The sequence below is a fragment of the Equus asinus genome, chromosome 21 (assembly GCF_041296235.1).
Source record: "Equus asinus isolate D_3611 breed Donkey chromosome 21, EquAss-T2T_v2, whole genome shotgun sequence".
Classification (NCBI taxonomy): Eukaryota; Metazoa; Chordata; class Mammalia; order Perissodactyla; family Equidae; genus Equus; species Equus asinus.
This window is the reverse complement of record NC_091810.1, coordinates 12451978-12468485: the sequence shown is the minus strand read 5'-3', so window position 1 is coordinate 12468485 and position 16508 is coordinate 12451978. Positions and strand designations below refer to the sequence as shown.

The 16508-nt window shown below is 45.8% G+C and overlaps 1 protein-coding gene across 2 annotated transcripts in view; it reads right to left on the bottom strand.

The window, feature by feature from the left end:
- Window positions 1-16508, bottom strand: part of EEFSEC (eukaryotic elongation factor, selenocysteine-tRNA specific) — a 258809-nt gene that overhangs the window by 103587 nt on the left and 138714 nt on the right. The gene's annotated exons all lie outside the window — the stretch shown is intronic.

The following is a 16508-nucleotide window of genomic DNA, read 5'->3' as shown; positions in this document are numbered from 1 at the left end:
GAAACAGTTTGGCACAGGAGGAAACAAGTGAACAAATCAATGGAACAAGAGCAACAAAAAAGCTCAGAGATGGATTTACATAATGGATAACAAAGGCAACGTTTCCACTTGGGGGTAAAGCAGGATTATCAACAATGGTACCTGGCTAACTGTGGGAATAAAGTTAGATACTGCCTTTCTCCTCGTGTCAAAAAGAAAAGTCAAAGACGAAGTATAAACAAATGAAAGAATGAAAACAACTTTCAGAAAAAGGTATGGGTGCATTTATAATCTTGGAGGCCATTCTAAGCAGGACGGAAAACATAGAAGTCGTGAAAGACTGACAAATCAGACTACATAAATGTGTAAAACTTCTAAAATGAAAAAAAGTCAAAAGGGGCCGGCCTGGTGGCGCAGCGGTTAAGTTCGCACGTCCCGCTTCGGTGGCCCAGGGTTTGCTGGTGTGGATCCCGGGTGTGGACCCATGCACTGCTTATCAAGCCATGCTGTGGCAGGCATCCCACATATAAAGCAGAGGAAGATGGGCACGGTTGTTAGCTCAGGGCCAGTCTTCCACAACAAAAAGAGGAGGACTGGCAGATGTTAGCTCAGAGCTAATCTTCCTCAAAAAAAAAAGAAGTCAAAAGATTAACAATGGGGGGCAGGGAATAGTTATTTATGACACAACTGATGTAGGGCTAATTTCCTCATTTTACAGAGTTTACACTAATTAATGTGAGAAAGACAGCCCAGTACAAAATGGGCAAAGACTATAAACAGGTAATTTATTGACAATGAAACACAATGGCCAACAAACATGTAAAGATAACCTCATTCATCAACTAAAGAAACACAACCCCAGCCAGGCAGGTAAAATCAAAACAGAGATGAGCCTGGGCAGAGTGGGGTAGAGGTCTCACACCCTGTTGCAGGAAGCCACCTGACACCGCCTTCGGGAGGGAAATTAGGCAACGGTTACCAAAATGATAAATGCAGAGCCCTAGATCATGTGACCCCGTCATCACATTGCTAAGGATTTGTCCATGGATATACTCACACGAGTCCATCAAGATACACAACATAGGATGTTTATGCAGCATCAATCGTAACTTTTTAAAAAGCAGTCCATCCACAGGGCTAGTTAATTAGTAATAAAATATGGTACATCCCTATAACACAGTATGTATGAAACATTTAAAAGTGAGACAGATGTGAATATACATATACATGCTGATAAATATTTCTAAGATTACAACAATACATAAAAAGCAAGCCTTTTTTCTGAGTATAATTCTTAAAAGAATTTTCCTCTGTAATTTACACAGCTATGTATGTGCTGGTATATGCACAAATTCTTTTCTGGGAAAAACTTAGAAAAATAGTTGCACTGGTTCCATGAGTGGGGCTGGGCGGAGGGGAGAGGCTTTCTCTTCCTTTGTAACTTTTCTGCTGTTTGAAGTTTCTGACCATGTACGTGAGTTACCTTTATAGAAAAATCAAGGATTATTTGAGGAATGAGATATTGGACCATTTTCTCTTCTTTTCTGTATAAAAAACTAACAAATGTTTTTAGAAATTTTGCTCATAAGCTGAATTTTTTTTTGTAATTATTGTAGGGTTTTTATTTTTTTAATTTCATGGCTGGAAATTAGGGCACTAGAGCAGTCTGCCTGTATGGTCGACCTGCTCACTGTCAGCCTCGCCAGACGAGGGTCAGCCACTTCACCCCTTTTCCTTCCTCGTAAATATGACCACTGGTTCTGTCCTGATTTGAAACCAGGTACACAGTGACAGCTAAATGGACACTAATATTATAAGTGATAACAAAAATTAAATATTATTAAAATAGCATCTTTCTACCACAAAAGGAACAGAGAGGCATATCACTCTGTGTATACCTTCCCGCCTGCCCCCCTTTGGACCAGAATGATAAATGCCATGCCAAGAAAGTTATCGTTATAACCAATCCACTAGGAAATGGAGGGAAATGATTTTAATTTTGACACCTAAATGAGCTTTGATAAATGACTTAACCAACACTCTAACCAACTTGCCCTGATAAAAATCGGGCAGTTTTTCCACTTTGATGAGAAAAATTCATCTCCACTCCATTACAGACATGTTAGCAGCCACTCAGGCTCCTGTCGGCAGCCGCTCGGCACAGGCCCACCTTCCCAGTGGGGTCCTCTGCTGAGCCTCATCACTGCCACCGTTGGCCTTTCTCCTGGGACTACTGCAACCTCTCTGCTCATGCTCTCCTCCTGAAATGACTGAGCATTGGCAAGACCCCCTGAGCACCGGGCCCTCTTCCTGCCCCACTCCCAATCCACCAAGTTCAAGAGATACCACAGCTGAAGGAGAGAAATAAGCTGAAGCACAGGGAGAGAAGAGAAGGGGCCAAAAGCAGCCACTAGCCCAGTGAGGTGAACAGAAAGGAGGAGAAGTGGAGGGAGCCTGAGTTCACAGGTCTGGAATCCAACAGTTGCCCCCCCCCCCGCCCCACCCCTTACATTCTGAGTACCTTCTGGGAACAAGCACCCCCCAGGGCCAGAGGGGTGCTTCCTGTGACTTGCAACTGTAAAGTCAGGCCAATCCCCTACCTCACATTTCAGTTCTGCAGAGGACCCCTAGTCCTGCTATGTGCTCCGCCCAAGGCCTAGGAGAAGTTCACAGCTTGGGTGGGACTGGCTTCAGAGAGGGAGCAAGAGGTGCACGAAGCCCTCACCAATACCAGGTGGAGGGGAGAGCTGGGACGCACACACCTGAAGAACCTGCCATTGCATGGGCATAGCTGGGAGCCAGGCACTCAACAGAGGTGCCGCCAGAGGCCCCCAACTACATCTCCTCCCACCACCACTAGCAAGTCTCCAAGGCTTCCCCTGGCTGCTCCAACGGCAAAGTCCCTTTCAAAGCATGGCTTAGGGATGGGACACCACACCCACTGCATGGTCTAGCCTCGGCCAAGGGGTAGGCTCCTTTGACTCATCTGCTCTAACGCTTTCTTTGGAACAAACAATCACATTACCACCTGTGCTGGGAGGAAGGCGTGTTTCTCTATTCACGGAGGTGGTTTGGGAGAACCAAGTATAGAATTTGACATCCATCCCTATTTAACTATAACAATCAAGTGCAAAAACCTGGAATCAGCTTATAGACCCAGTAAGAGAAAATAATTTATGGTCCATGTAATACTTCACTGCTTTTAGAAAGGATGAGGGCTACGCCATGCATTAACATGGAAAAAATGCCTGAGCATAGAACAACAAATACAGTATAGTCCTAACTGTTTTTAAAAAATTACATATCTGTGTTTAAATATGTGTATGGAATATACAGAAGAGCGAATTTTCAAATTATCAAACGTCCTGGGAAAAAGTATTGAAACAGGCTTTTACTTTTCATACACCGCTAAGATGATTTCTTTAACGCACACAGTATGTACGTAAGCACAGGCATGCACATGCTCGTGTGCACGCGCACACACACGGCTAGAAGGCAGTGTGGCACACATGCGTGAGTGCCAGCTCCTCCCATTTACTCAGCAGCGCTAAGACCGTGGGTCAGCACTGTGCCCTCCCTATGTCCTCTCCCATAAAACAGGACACTGCCAGTTCCTTGTGGGCCAGTTGCGTGGATTACTGTGAATTTATGGACACGGCCTAGTACACCGCAGGTGCTCCAGAAATGCCAGCTGTTTCTGTGACTGTTGATATCATTGCAACGGCAGGCAGGGCAACAGCACCTCAGAGGCGCCCGGCCCTAAACCCTCAAACCTGTGGTGTGTAGGATCCATAACAAAGGGGATTAAGGCTGCAGATAGCATTAAAGTTGTTCATCAGCTGACCGGAAAACAGGAAGACGATCCTAGATTATAGGGGTGAGCCCAGTGTAACCAGAAGAGTCTTTCAATAAGGAAGAAGGGACCATGAGTCAGAACCAGAGAGAGGGCGTCATGAGAAAGACTCATTCGGCCACTGCCGTCTTGGAAGATGGAGAAAGCGGCCAGCAGCCAAGGAACGAGGGCAGCCTCTAGAAGCTAGAAAAGGCAGGAAAATGGATTGTCTCTCAGAGCCTCCAGACGGAATGCAGTTCTGCTGACATTTGATTTTAGCCCAGGGAGACTTACTTCAGAATTCTGACCTAAAGAGCTGTAGGAGAATAAATTTGTGTTGTTTTAAGCTATTAAATTAGTGGTACTACAAACTTAGTGGTAATAAATTACCAATAAATTGCTAATATATTAAGCAATAGAAACAGGAATAGGAAACCAATATACTTACCATTAATAATGTATTAATAACATAGTTAATTTCAGTAGCTTTTTATCACCATTCCAGCCTATCAAGATCCAGGAATGATGGGGCTGGCCCGGTGGTGCAGCAGTTAAGTGCACACGTTCCGCTTTGGTGGCCCGGGGTTTGCTGGTTTGGATCCCACGTGCAGACATGGCACCACTTGGCAAGCCATGCTATGGCAGGCATCCACATAAAAAGTAGAGGAAGATGGGCATGGATGTTAGCTCAGGGCCAGTCTCCCTCAGCAAAAAGAGGAGGATTGGCAGCGAATGTTAGCTCAGGGCTAATCTTCCTCAAAAAAAGAAAAGATCCAGGAATGAGATAAAAGGCCATATTCCTGCATACAGTGTTGGAGTCAAGATAGGAGATACAAAAAAGAAAAAGTTAAGATGGGGGAAATTCCAGGGCAAGCAGAAAGGCAGCTGGGGAAGTGACCTGAACAGCAGTCTCACTTAGAGGTCTCTAGACCAGCTCTAGCACATGCAGACTTGGAGAAACAACAATGAGCTGTGCACATCACTCGGGGAGGACAAGCCCTGCCCTGGCCCTGATCCAAAGCCCTAGAAAGCCGTGGGGCTGTGGTAGGAAAGGGTGCAGAACCAGAGTCCAGGCCCCATGGTAGCACACTCATAGGAACCACAAGGTGCTCAGATCACATCTCCAGAGTCCACAAGGAGCTCCCGATATTTTTGTCTTTTCTGATTTAGTCCTCACAATGACTCTACAAAAATGGAGGACAGGCCATCTCTGTGAAGCGGACGTTATAAGCTCCCTCTGAGAGATGAGGAAAGTAAAGCTCACAGAAGTGAAAGGACCACAACCACACAGTGAACTGGCAGCTGGGCCTGGATCTGAACCCAGGTCTGCTCTTTTGGCTTCCCATTGCCCTTCTCCAAGCCCGCCCAGTGTGTCGAGTGTTCATGGACACGTCTTCTCACAGCACTCAACAAATAGTTCCTGAGCACATACGATGAGCCAGAAAACAGTGGGGACCCTGATTGGCCCAAGAGAGGAAGAGGAGTGAGGCAAGCATGTACCCACTCTGTCCCCAGGGTAAAAGGTGACTTCCAGAGGCCTGTGTAAGCACACCTGGCCAAAGAGCCCTCTAAACTGGAGGATTCCTGCTCCCTGCACGAGGGTACACATCATGCACCCTCCCCTCCTACCCCGGGCCCCCTGACCCACTCCACTTCCTGGATACCAGCGAGGCACGTGCCCCCAGCACCCAGCAAGTGCTTGGGGGAAATCAGCAGGGTCAGCCAAGAGCTAATGGACTAGGTAGGGCCTTCAGCAAAATCGAGACAAGCACCTGCTTTGAATCCAACATCTGGGACAGTGATAGGACTAGTTACACAGAGCTGGCTACAAAGAACCTAATTTTATAACATTATATATTTATATGTTGGTATTTTCAATTCTTCAAAAACATATTATTTTAAAACTTGGGAGAGCCACAGGGAATGAAGACCTGAGCCCAGAATCTAGGGCAGTCCTATGAAGTCTTCCGACAAGGCCATCAGAGGAATCAGAGTGAGGCAAGAAGCTCTGGGATATGCCGAGTAATTGCGAACTCAAGATTACCTTGGGGAGGACGGCCACTCTGCTGAGCCTCCCAGTAAGGAGCTGCTTTCCTCCCTCAGACAGCTCCTACCCACCGGAAGTGTGGCAGGCTCTTTAATTTCTACTCGCACTAAAGAGACCAGAGTTTAATCCAAAAACAAAGAAGGAGGCATCAGTAAAACCAAGTCTCCCGAAAGTATCTCCACAAGAATTTTTCCTCTGAAATAATTCTCCGGAAAGTTATTATCAAACCTAATGGTAATCAAGAGAAGGGAATGCATGTACCCTGAGCAGCTACGATGTGCTAGATTTCCAATTTACCATCTCAGTGAGCCCTCGCAAGCTGTCCCTCCCTCGGCGACAAAAGGCCTTCACTGAGTGTGCCCCGCCATCTCCCTGACCACCCCTCCCAGACCCCACTGCTCACAGTCAGGCCCGAGCTGGCATGTCCTTATTCCTACGTGCAGCTCCTCCCCAGGGTGCACCTCTGGTCTCCCAGGAGGAGTGGGCTCACGGAGGACTGAGGCCAGTGCCAAGCTAACTCACAGGCGGGTCACCATCACCTCAGGTATCATGCTCATATTTCTTGTTAACAGAAAAGACTGCAGGAGCTTTGCTGAATCTTTGGGGCCCTGGGAGATGTCCTCAGCTGGGTGATGCAGGGCATGAGCTGCAGCTCTGGCAACAGGACACACCGGAGAGGCACACCTCCCTCACCCCCAGGGGCCTTTCAGCCAACACACACTTACAGAGTGCTGCCTGGAGCCAGGCCTGTCTCTCAGGCTTCTCAGGGGCCCAAAGAGCAACAGATCACAGCAGCGAGGTAACAGCAGGCGACAGTTGACATCAGAGGAACACAGAGGGGCAGGTGTGTGTACATGGAGGGGCAGGAAGGGGAAGGTGGAGGCGCCCCTCGAGCTGCTTCCTGAAGTGCCTGCACAAATGCCCCCGACAGGAGAGGGAGCGCAGGCCCGCAGGTCGAGTGTATGGCCATGGAGGCAAAGGAGAATTCAGTGGAGGAAGGCAGGCGCAGACCAGGACAGCCTTGAATGCTGGACTTCGGCGTGAGGGAAAGAAGAAGGCTTATGGAGGGTCAGGTCGAAGTCAGAGGAGCATTTTGTGGTGTTCGCCACCAGGGATGGTCGGCTCATACTCCTTCCTTCCCCTTGCCTCAACCCTCCCTTTCTCCCTATTGAGGGGGCGAGGCCTGATCCTGCTGATTATATTCCAAGACACCATGCAGACTCCACTTTCCAGGGGTGGGGCTTTTGGGGGTTTCCACAGTCAGCACATCCCAGTGTGCCCACTAGGCCTCAGCTCAGAGTGATGAGGTATGATCTGACCCTCAGAGCAGACGTAACCATCTCATGCTGTACCAGGATCCTGTCCCCCAGAGGCAGCCAGGTGAGCTCAGGCCCAGGGACCAGGGCCCACCTCACTTCTCCTGTCTGCCCTTCCTCCTCGTCTGGGCTGACAGGGTATGCTCCATTAAGGGGGAAAGGCTGAGTCTGCCCTACAGGCCAATGTACTCATAAGAGCTAGGGCTGGGGACCAAGTCTCTAGGCTGGAAACACTCCTGTCGGCTTGCTTTTCCCTATTCCGGACCCCGACACTTCCCACGGGGACTCTGGGGGCAGGGGAACAGGTAGGCTGAGGAAGGTTTGAGAACTTCCTGGGTTCCTACCACCCCAGAGAGACCCTTGCATCAATGGCAAAGGCAGGGTCCACGTCACATCCTGGGGTGTCTAGCTCACCGAGCGACTGCTAGATGGGCTGCCTGGGACTCTGCTAGTTAACGCTGTGACTCTGACAGGAGGCAGCCTGGAACCACATGACTTCTCCCAAACTTGGGTCTTCCTCCATCTTTCCACTCCAATCCCAACCCCAAGGAAGATTAAAAAAAAAAGAGGACCAGTAACTGTAGGAAGGCCATATATGCAGTTTGGAATTGTTTATTTTGTAAACAAACCAATGGCAATAAATTATGCTGAACTTTTAATAAGATGCACATCATATTAGGTCTGTATTTTTGCCAAAAAAAGAAAAAAAAAAAGGTAGGGGGAAGTAGAGAGAGAGAAAAATGCCTTGAAGTAAAGATCACAAAAGGGTTTCCTGTTATGAGATACGGATGCATTTCCTTGACCAAAAACAGACTGATCAAAATGCCAAATCACAAATTATGAAAACTACAAACAGGTGACAGATTCAGACTTGCTTCCTTTGCTGCCCAGGACCCAGGAGGCAGCCTGGGGGGCCACCCCAGCTCCCGTAGTTGGCAAGTGCCTTGCCATCACCAAAGGTGGCACCAAGAGGCTGCCTCACTGCTGCCAGCACCGAGCAGAAAGCACCCCAGCATGCCTGGGATCCGCTGCAGCCTTTTGAATTGGCCCCTTTTGTTTCATTTGATTCTGGATGACCAAATGAAACAAATCGTCCCGACTGAGCACATTCCAGCGCTGGACCAACAACACACATGCTGCAGCCAGCAAAATGCCCTGTCGGCCTCTGCTGGCAAGACCACAGCCATCCTCCCAGGCATCACGGGGACAGCCCTCCCTGACGAGCAAAACACAGGCCTGGAGGGACATGCGAGAGGCTGGTTCTTAGTCAAAATGGCAGCAACACACAATGGAGGGATGTTTGTTTCTGTTTTTGATTTGTAGCAATTATGATTCAAACAAAAAGGTCAAACATCCAAGAATACTCTTTGCTATTCCATTCTTCTGGGTCTTCGCACATGCTGTTCCCTCTGATGGAAATGTCCTTCCCTCACTTTTCCACCTAGGAAGCTCCTTTTAGGAAACAGTCTTTTAGGAGCAGGTCATAGGTCCCTTTCCTCTCAGCACCCTCCACGTCTCCAAGACCACCAACTAGGCCTTCCCTTGGGGTCCCTCTCTCTCCAAGAGTGCTCCCAAGGTGCAGGTACAATATTTCCTTGGCGCTCTCTCTCCCACAGATTGTGAGCTCTGATGACAGAGTCAGTGTCTGACTTGGGTCTGGGTCCCTGCCACTCAGCCCAGGGGAGGCACTCAGCACACCGCTGAGAACACTCACTCACTCTCTGTGGCCTAGAAGACAAGTGACTTGTCATTTCTACAGGCACAACACTTGACTTTTTTTTAACATTCAGATACCATCTGGCTGAATTCACTTTTCCCCTCTAAGTCCCCCTGCCCAGAACAAACTTTCAGGAAGACACAGGTCTTCCTGTATGCATTTCAAATGCCAAGTCCCAATGGGGTCAGCAAACTGTATCTGGGAATCTTCATAGAGGGAGGGAGAGAATGTCTTCCTACTTGGGCATGGGGGGACCGCATGGGAAGGAGGACTGTCTGCTCGCCAGGAATGGGGCTAAGGCACCCCCAGCACGGCCACTGATGGCTCTCCGTCCCCAGCACCTCTGCAAACACCAGCAAAGCCAGTCTACAGGAGCCCTGGATCTACACTGGCTATCTCCTCTGGGTCCCTGGGAAGAGGAGACAGCCACGGGCAGGGAGCAGCCTTCTCACCAATAGTAGAACAACCACTTCAGATTATAACTGAAATGGGAGGAATAGCTACCTGTGTATGCACGCTTTCCTAAATTCTCTGAATACTGCTACTACTAAAAATACCTACCATTGACAAAGCCAAGAACTATGAAAGGTATTTTTTTGTTTGTTTTGTTTGTTTGTTTTTTGTTTTTTGAGGAAGATTAGCCCTGAGCTAACTACTGCCAGACCTCCTCTTTTTTGCTGAGGAAGCCTGGCCCTGAGCTAACATCCATGCCCATCTTCCTCTACTTTATACGTGGGACGCCTACCACAGCATGGAGTGCCAAGCAGTGCCATGTCCGCACCCAGGATCCGAACCAGCAAACCATGGGCCGCCGAGAAGCAGAACGTGTGAACTTAACCGCTGCGCCACCGGGCCGGCTCCTAAAAGGTATTTTATACATATCTCATTTAATCCTCCCGAAGGGATTCCCATCATTGTTTTAGAAAAGTTAACTGAGGCTCAGAAAGATGAAGTCATGTGCCCAAGGTCACGGAGCCAGAAAGAGACAGAGGTCGCATTCTAAGGCACTTTCTGACTCTGAAGCTTGGGTACTTACTGAGGCTCTGTGATCCTAGAAGGGAAGTCTGAAAAGGCAGTAGCAAATACAGATGTCTACTAGAAGCAGATCGACACAGAAGAGGAGGAGAGGATGTCCTCACAGGAATCTTCTCTCCTCTGAGCTGGTCTCCATACCCACAACTCTCCTCTCCTTGGCCACCAGCACCTGCCAGCACCTGCCTATCAACCCTCCCAGAGTCATCAGATAGCCCATAAAGGAAATACCAACAACCTTCAGAGGACTGAAACCATAAAACACTTGTTTGTTTCTCTGACCATAGTGGAATGAAAGTATAAATCAACAACAAAAAGTTAACTAGAAACCCCAAATATTTGGAAATTACACATTTATAAATAACTCATGAGTCAAATAAGGAACAATAAAAATTTTAAAATAATTTTAACCAAATGATAAAAAAATGACATATCATTGGGATGAAACTAAAGTAATACTTATAGGAAAATTTATAGTTCCAAATTATATACTAAAAAAAGAAAAAGTTGGTAACTAAGGATCTAAAGCTTTCATCTCAAGAAGCTAGATAAGAAACAGCAGAGTAAACCCAAAGAAAACAGAAGAAAGGAAATAATAAGAGGAATAATCAATGGAATAGACGCAAATTAACAATAGAGAAAATCAAACAAAGCCAAAAGTTGGTTATTTAAAAAGATTAATAAATTGATAAACACCTAGTAAAACTGATCAAGAAAGAAGAGAAAAACCACAAACTATCAACATCAGAAATAAAATACAGACATCATTACACATTCCAAAAAACATAAAGGACAATAAGAGGATATTATGATTAATTTTATGCCAATAAATAGACAAATAGGTTAATTCCTTATAAATACAATAAAACTGATACAAAAAGAAATAAAAATCTGAAGTCTTACATTTATTGAGGTAATTAAACTCACAATTAAAAGCCTTCTCATAAAGAAAACTACAGCCCCTCATAGCTTCACTGGGAGTTATTCTAAACTTTTAAGCAAGAAATAATAGCAACTTTACACAAATTCTTCCAGAGAATTAAAAAAAGAGTAGAAACTTAACTCTGTTTATGGGGCCAGAATAACGTTGATACTAAAATATGACACAGACATTATAAGAAAGGACACTTACGGAGTAACATATCTCATAAGTGTAGACACAAAAATGTAAATAAAATGTTAGCAAATCAAATCCAGCCATATATAAAAAGGACAATATTCACGACCAAACAGGGTTAATTCTAGGAATGCAAGGTGGATTTGACATTCAAAAACCAATAAACGTAACTCACCACATTAACAAAATAAAGAGGAAAAACTATATGAGCATCTCAATAGATGCAGAAAAGGCATTTTACAAAATTCAACACTCATTTATGATAAAACCTTTCAGCAAACTAGGAATAGAAGGGAACTTCCTCAACCTGACAAAGAATATACAAGAAAAAACCCAGCATTAAACATAATATTTTCTGGTGGAATGGTAAACACTTTCCCCTAACATCAGGAACAGGACAAAAATATGTGTTCTCTCCACTTCTACTGAACATTGTACTGGGTTTCCCAGCAAGTGAAATTAAGGCAAGAACAAAATGGCAAGAAGGGTAGGAAGAACTATATTTCCAGGTGACACAACTGTTTACAAAGAAAATCCTAAGGATTCCAGAAAACACGTACTATATTTAGTGAGTAATTTTAGCAAGGTTGCAGGATAATAGCAGCAAACATTTGGAAAATAAAAAATATCATTTTTGATAGCATCAAATAAAATACTTAGTGATAAATGTAATAAAAGATATGCAAAACTTTGCACTTAATGCTGCAAAACACTGCTGAGAGAAACTAAAGACCTAAATCACTGGAAAGATATACCATGTTCATGGACTGGAATACTTAACAATTATAGGCTGTCAATTGTCCTCAGAGTGTTCTATAGATTCCACACAATGCCAACCAAAATTCCAAAACAAATTTTAAAAAAAGAAATTAAATTGATTTGAAAATGTATACAGATGCAAAGGAACTAGAAGAGCCAAAACAATATTTAAAATGAACAAAAAGAAAGACTCAGACTACCTGATTTCACAATTCACTAAAAGCTACAGTAATCAAGATAGCATAAGATTGAAATAAAAGGAGACAGATCAATAATACAGTACAGAGTCCAGAAATAAACCCACACATAGTCATCTCGTGATTTTTTTCCTACAAAGATGCCAAGGCAATTCCACGGGAAAAGCAAATCTTTTCAACAAATCATGCTGAAACAATTAAATATATGATAAAAAAAAAAGCCTTCAATTCCTTCTTCACACCATGTAAAAAATTAATCTGGGATGGAAAACAGACCTAAACGTAAAAGCTTAAATTATAAAGCTTCCAGAGGAAAGCATAAGAGACTATCTCCCTAACCTTGGGGAAGGCAAAGACAAAGATTTCTTAGGATAAAAAAAGCACATGCCAATTAATGAAAATATTGATAAACAAAGTTCATCAAAATTGAAAACCTTGAAAAGACACATTAAGAAAATGAAAAGGCAAGCTGCAGACTGGGATAAACAATCTGAACACATGTTATCTGACAAAGGATATGTACCCCCAAATATATAAGAATGCCTACAAATCAAGAATAAAATAAACAACCTAATATAAAAATGTGTCAAGTAAATGAGCAGTCATTTGAAAAAGATGATGATTAAGAGCCAGCCCTGATGGCCTAGTGGGTAAAGTTTGGCACGCTCCACTTAGGTGGCCTGGGTTCCATTTCCATGCACAGAACCACACCACTTGTCTGTCAGTAGCCACACGGTGGCGGCGGCTCACACAGAAGAGCTAGAAGGACTTACAACTATAATACACAATTATGTATTGGGGCTTTGGGGAGGAAAAAAAAAAAGAGAGAGAGGAAGATTGTTAACAGATGTTAGCTCAGGGCCAATGTTAAAAAAAAATTTACGCCAAATCTGAAAAAAAAAAAGATGATTAAATGGCCAACAAGCACATTAACAGGTGAGCCGTATGTTTATCTACCATATTGGTGGCCCCACAGCAATGCAGCAGGAAGCCTCTGGAGAAGGGTGGCCTACAGGGCAGTGCAGAGGGGTGAGCAAAGGTCTCATAGGTAGCCCAAAGGCAGGATCCAGGCTGCAGACAGGTTTTGTTTGACCTATACTGTGTGACAAAAAACCTTGAGGCTACATTTTAAAATGGGACATTTCAGACGAACATCCAGATTTCCAGCCTCTCTTTAAAAATGGCACAATCTGGCTATGCCAGCTCTGCATTCCCACACAGAGCTGAGGGAGCAGGGGCTCTTTGGTGCAGTGAGGTCTCCGCTACTTACACAGGGCACAGAAGGGCAACTCTTCTTGTGTGTTGCTTCCCTCTATCCGTGCCAGCCCCAAAGAGCACCTCACTCTGGGATCCAGCTCTAGAACCAACATCTTAAAAAGACTGGAAGATACTGAGAATGTGCAGGATGCAGAAAGGAGGGCATGTGATATGACAGTGGCCGCCAGGTCTCTGTGAACCTGTTGCTGAGTGCAGTAGTGAAATGCTGCTCCTGGGCCAGCATTTGGGCCGCCAGGGCATGTTCCAGAGGCTGACCAGTGGTACCAAGAGAAAAGGCAGCATTTCTTAAAGGGGCCCAACTGGTCATGCACAGCTGCCTCAGGAGGGGAAGTGTGCAGGCAGGAATTGAGGAGCATTTGCCCCACAGTGCTGAGGGAGCTAGCCCACATCCCCGTCACCTTTCCCATTGCCAGACTCTGACCTCTGACCTCTGCAGGTCACTTCTCCAACTGAAAAGGCCACCATTTCAAGGACAATCACAATCACCTTCCCTGGATAGTCCCATGTGTTCAGGCAAAAATGAACCCCAGAAGAACTGTCAATGTTTTAAACAGGAGATCCCTTGGCTACAAATAACTTATTAAACCTCTGGAAGATGCCTGAGCTGTCTGCACCAACCTAGTCCAATAGTGCAGATCTTAGGATCTGGCATCTGAGCTGCTCTTCTCAGAGAAACCCTGCTTAAACTACAACGATGGGGCAGAACACTTCCATTTGGAGACTTCTGGTGGTGAAATAAATACTTACACCTGAGAAGCGTAACGCTCCAACCTCAATGCACCAGCAGATCACCATATCCTATGAGCACTTCCTGAAGCCAATAGCCACAGTGTGCCCCAAATCCTGAGGCCCGGGGGTGCACATTTGTTCAACAAAGGATCCGATCCCTCATCTGGGCCTGACCCTATGTTAGGGTCCCAGAGATGAGTCACATTGGTGACAATCCCATCTACAGCCCACTGATTTGCAGATCACTGCTAATCAAGGCAGGAACCCAGGCTTCTATTCTGGCATACCTATGTATGAATTCACACATTCTTTCTCCCTCAGGTCCAGACGACAGTGCAAAGGGCACCGATGTGGAGTTAGGAGTCCCAGGTTCAAGCTCCCATGCAGCACTCCTACGACTTGGAGCAAACCATCATTTGTCAGAGCCTCAATTTTTGTCTTTGGAATATCTGCCAGAGCCAACTCCCAGGATCTTGTGAAAATGTTTTACAAACCAAAGTCACTTATCCAAAGTAATTGAAAAAAGCACCTGCACCATAAATTTACACTTTAAGACAGCAGAAAAGTCAAGCAAAAGATCTGAAGCAATAGAAGCGTCCGTCACCAGAAGACTAGTATAAATGAACAAACGACAGTACAGCGCATCTGACCCATCACCACAGCAGTGGTGTGGCAGAAAAGGGCACATCCATCTGTTCTCATGCGGAAGCATCTTTCAAGAAACTTCTGTGGTAAAAAAAAAAAAAAGGTATAAAACAATGTGTATATTATGGTATCATTAATATAAAGAAAAAATAGGGAGTAGGGAATGTACATGGATATGCTTGAATGTGCACAGACTTTCTGGGAAAAAAACTAGAAATGGTACAAGGGTGGGAAACATTCTTTACATCATTTGTATAGTTTGGACTTTTTCCCCCCATCATTAGAATGTTATGACCTATTTTTTCTAACAACTAAAAAATTAAGTTAAATGCTGTAGCTACTGAATCCCATCTGGCTGTAACCCAAGAGGGAGTCTGGTCCCATTGGCCCCTGGATGCCTCTGGCCCATGGGCTGACTTTCCCCTGCCTAGCCCCAGGTGGGCCAGCCTCTGGGGTTTTCTCCCACTCCAGCCCTCCACCCCCTTCCTTCCTCCTTTGGTTACAGCTAGGCCTGCTTTCCACAGCAGTAACTCCGTGCGTGCTGAAGCTTTAAGGAAGCCATGGCTAGTAGGAAGAGAGGTGCAGCTGTTAAATGGTTTCTGCCCCCTCCCCAACCCTCCCAATCTCTCCTGATGAATGCAATTTGTGGCGCTGGGCCCCAGGCTTCCCAGGGCTCCCGGGCTCCCAGACTGCATTCCTGACCTCACTCCTTCCTCACAATGTGCACTGCCTCTGGGCAGCCTTTCCAAGCAGCCCCTGGCAGCCCAAGTCCACCGGCTTCCTCTCATTTGCATCACTATGAACTTCTCTTTCCAATCTCATCTCCTCCTCAGCCTGACAGCAAGAAGGGCTCCCAATTCACAATCCAGGGTAAAGGAGGATATTTCACCATTTTATCTGCCCACTTAGCTCTCAGGCTTCACTCCTCAAATGTGTGAACAGCAACCTTCCTGCTGCCAAGATGAGGGCTTCAGGACTCTGAGGACAACCCCAGTCAAAAACAACCCCTGGGGTATTGGTTCACATCTAGTAAAAGCTGTACAGGTGACAGAGGCTGAATAAATGAGTAGGTGGAGGGTGGGTAGCCAGAGCCAGGCTTCTCACTGCTGGAGGGGAAGTCACAGACAAGCAAGGAGGGAAGGCGAGAATGAACCCTGTGTACTTGATTAGAGTCAAAGACATCAGTATGAACTCATATGCAGCTTGAGTAGATACAGACAGACAGATACACCTGTGTCTATAACTCCAGGTGTGCAGGTAGGGGTCAGTATACCCACACACATCTCCCAGCTCTGTCTGCTGAGAGGGCCTAGAAGCAATGACACCCCAGTAGCAGTAAGCACACCAGCTCCAGACTGTGGTTTCTATAACCATTTTCCAATAAAAGGAACAAGGCTCCTTGGAGAAATAGCTGGTTCCAGGGCTGGGGCAGGGACAATACAAGATGACCCTGGAACATCTTGTGGTGTCAGAAAGTAAGGAAGTGCCCAAAAGGCAAAAGAACAGGGGCATGCCAAGGGAACACGAAGCCAGCCTTAAAGAGCTCCCAGTATCCAAGGCTGGATAATTTGAGTAGCAAAATAATGTACTGGACTATAACCCAAAGTATAAAATACACATCTGTGGTCCACATTGATAAAAAGAAGTACTAAATAGGGGCTGGCCCCGTGGCCGAGTGGTTAAGTTCGCGCACTCTGCTGCAGGTGGCCCAGTGTTTCGTCAGTTTGAATCCTGGGCGCGGACATGGCACTGCTCATCAAACCACGCTGAGGCGGCATCCCACATGCCACAACTAGAAGGACCCACAACGAAGAATATACAACTATGTACCAGGGGGCTTTGGGGAGAAAAAGGAAAAAA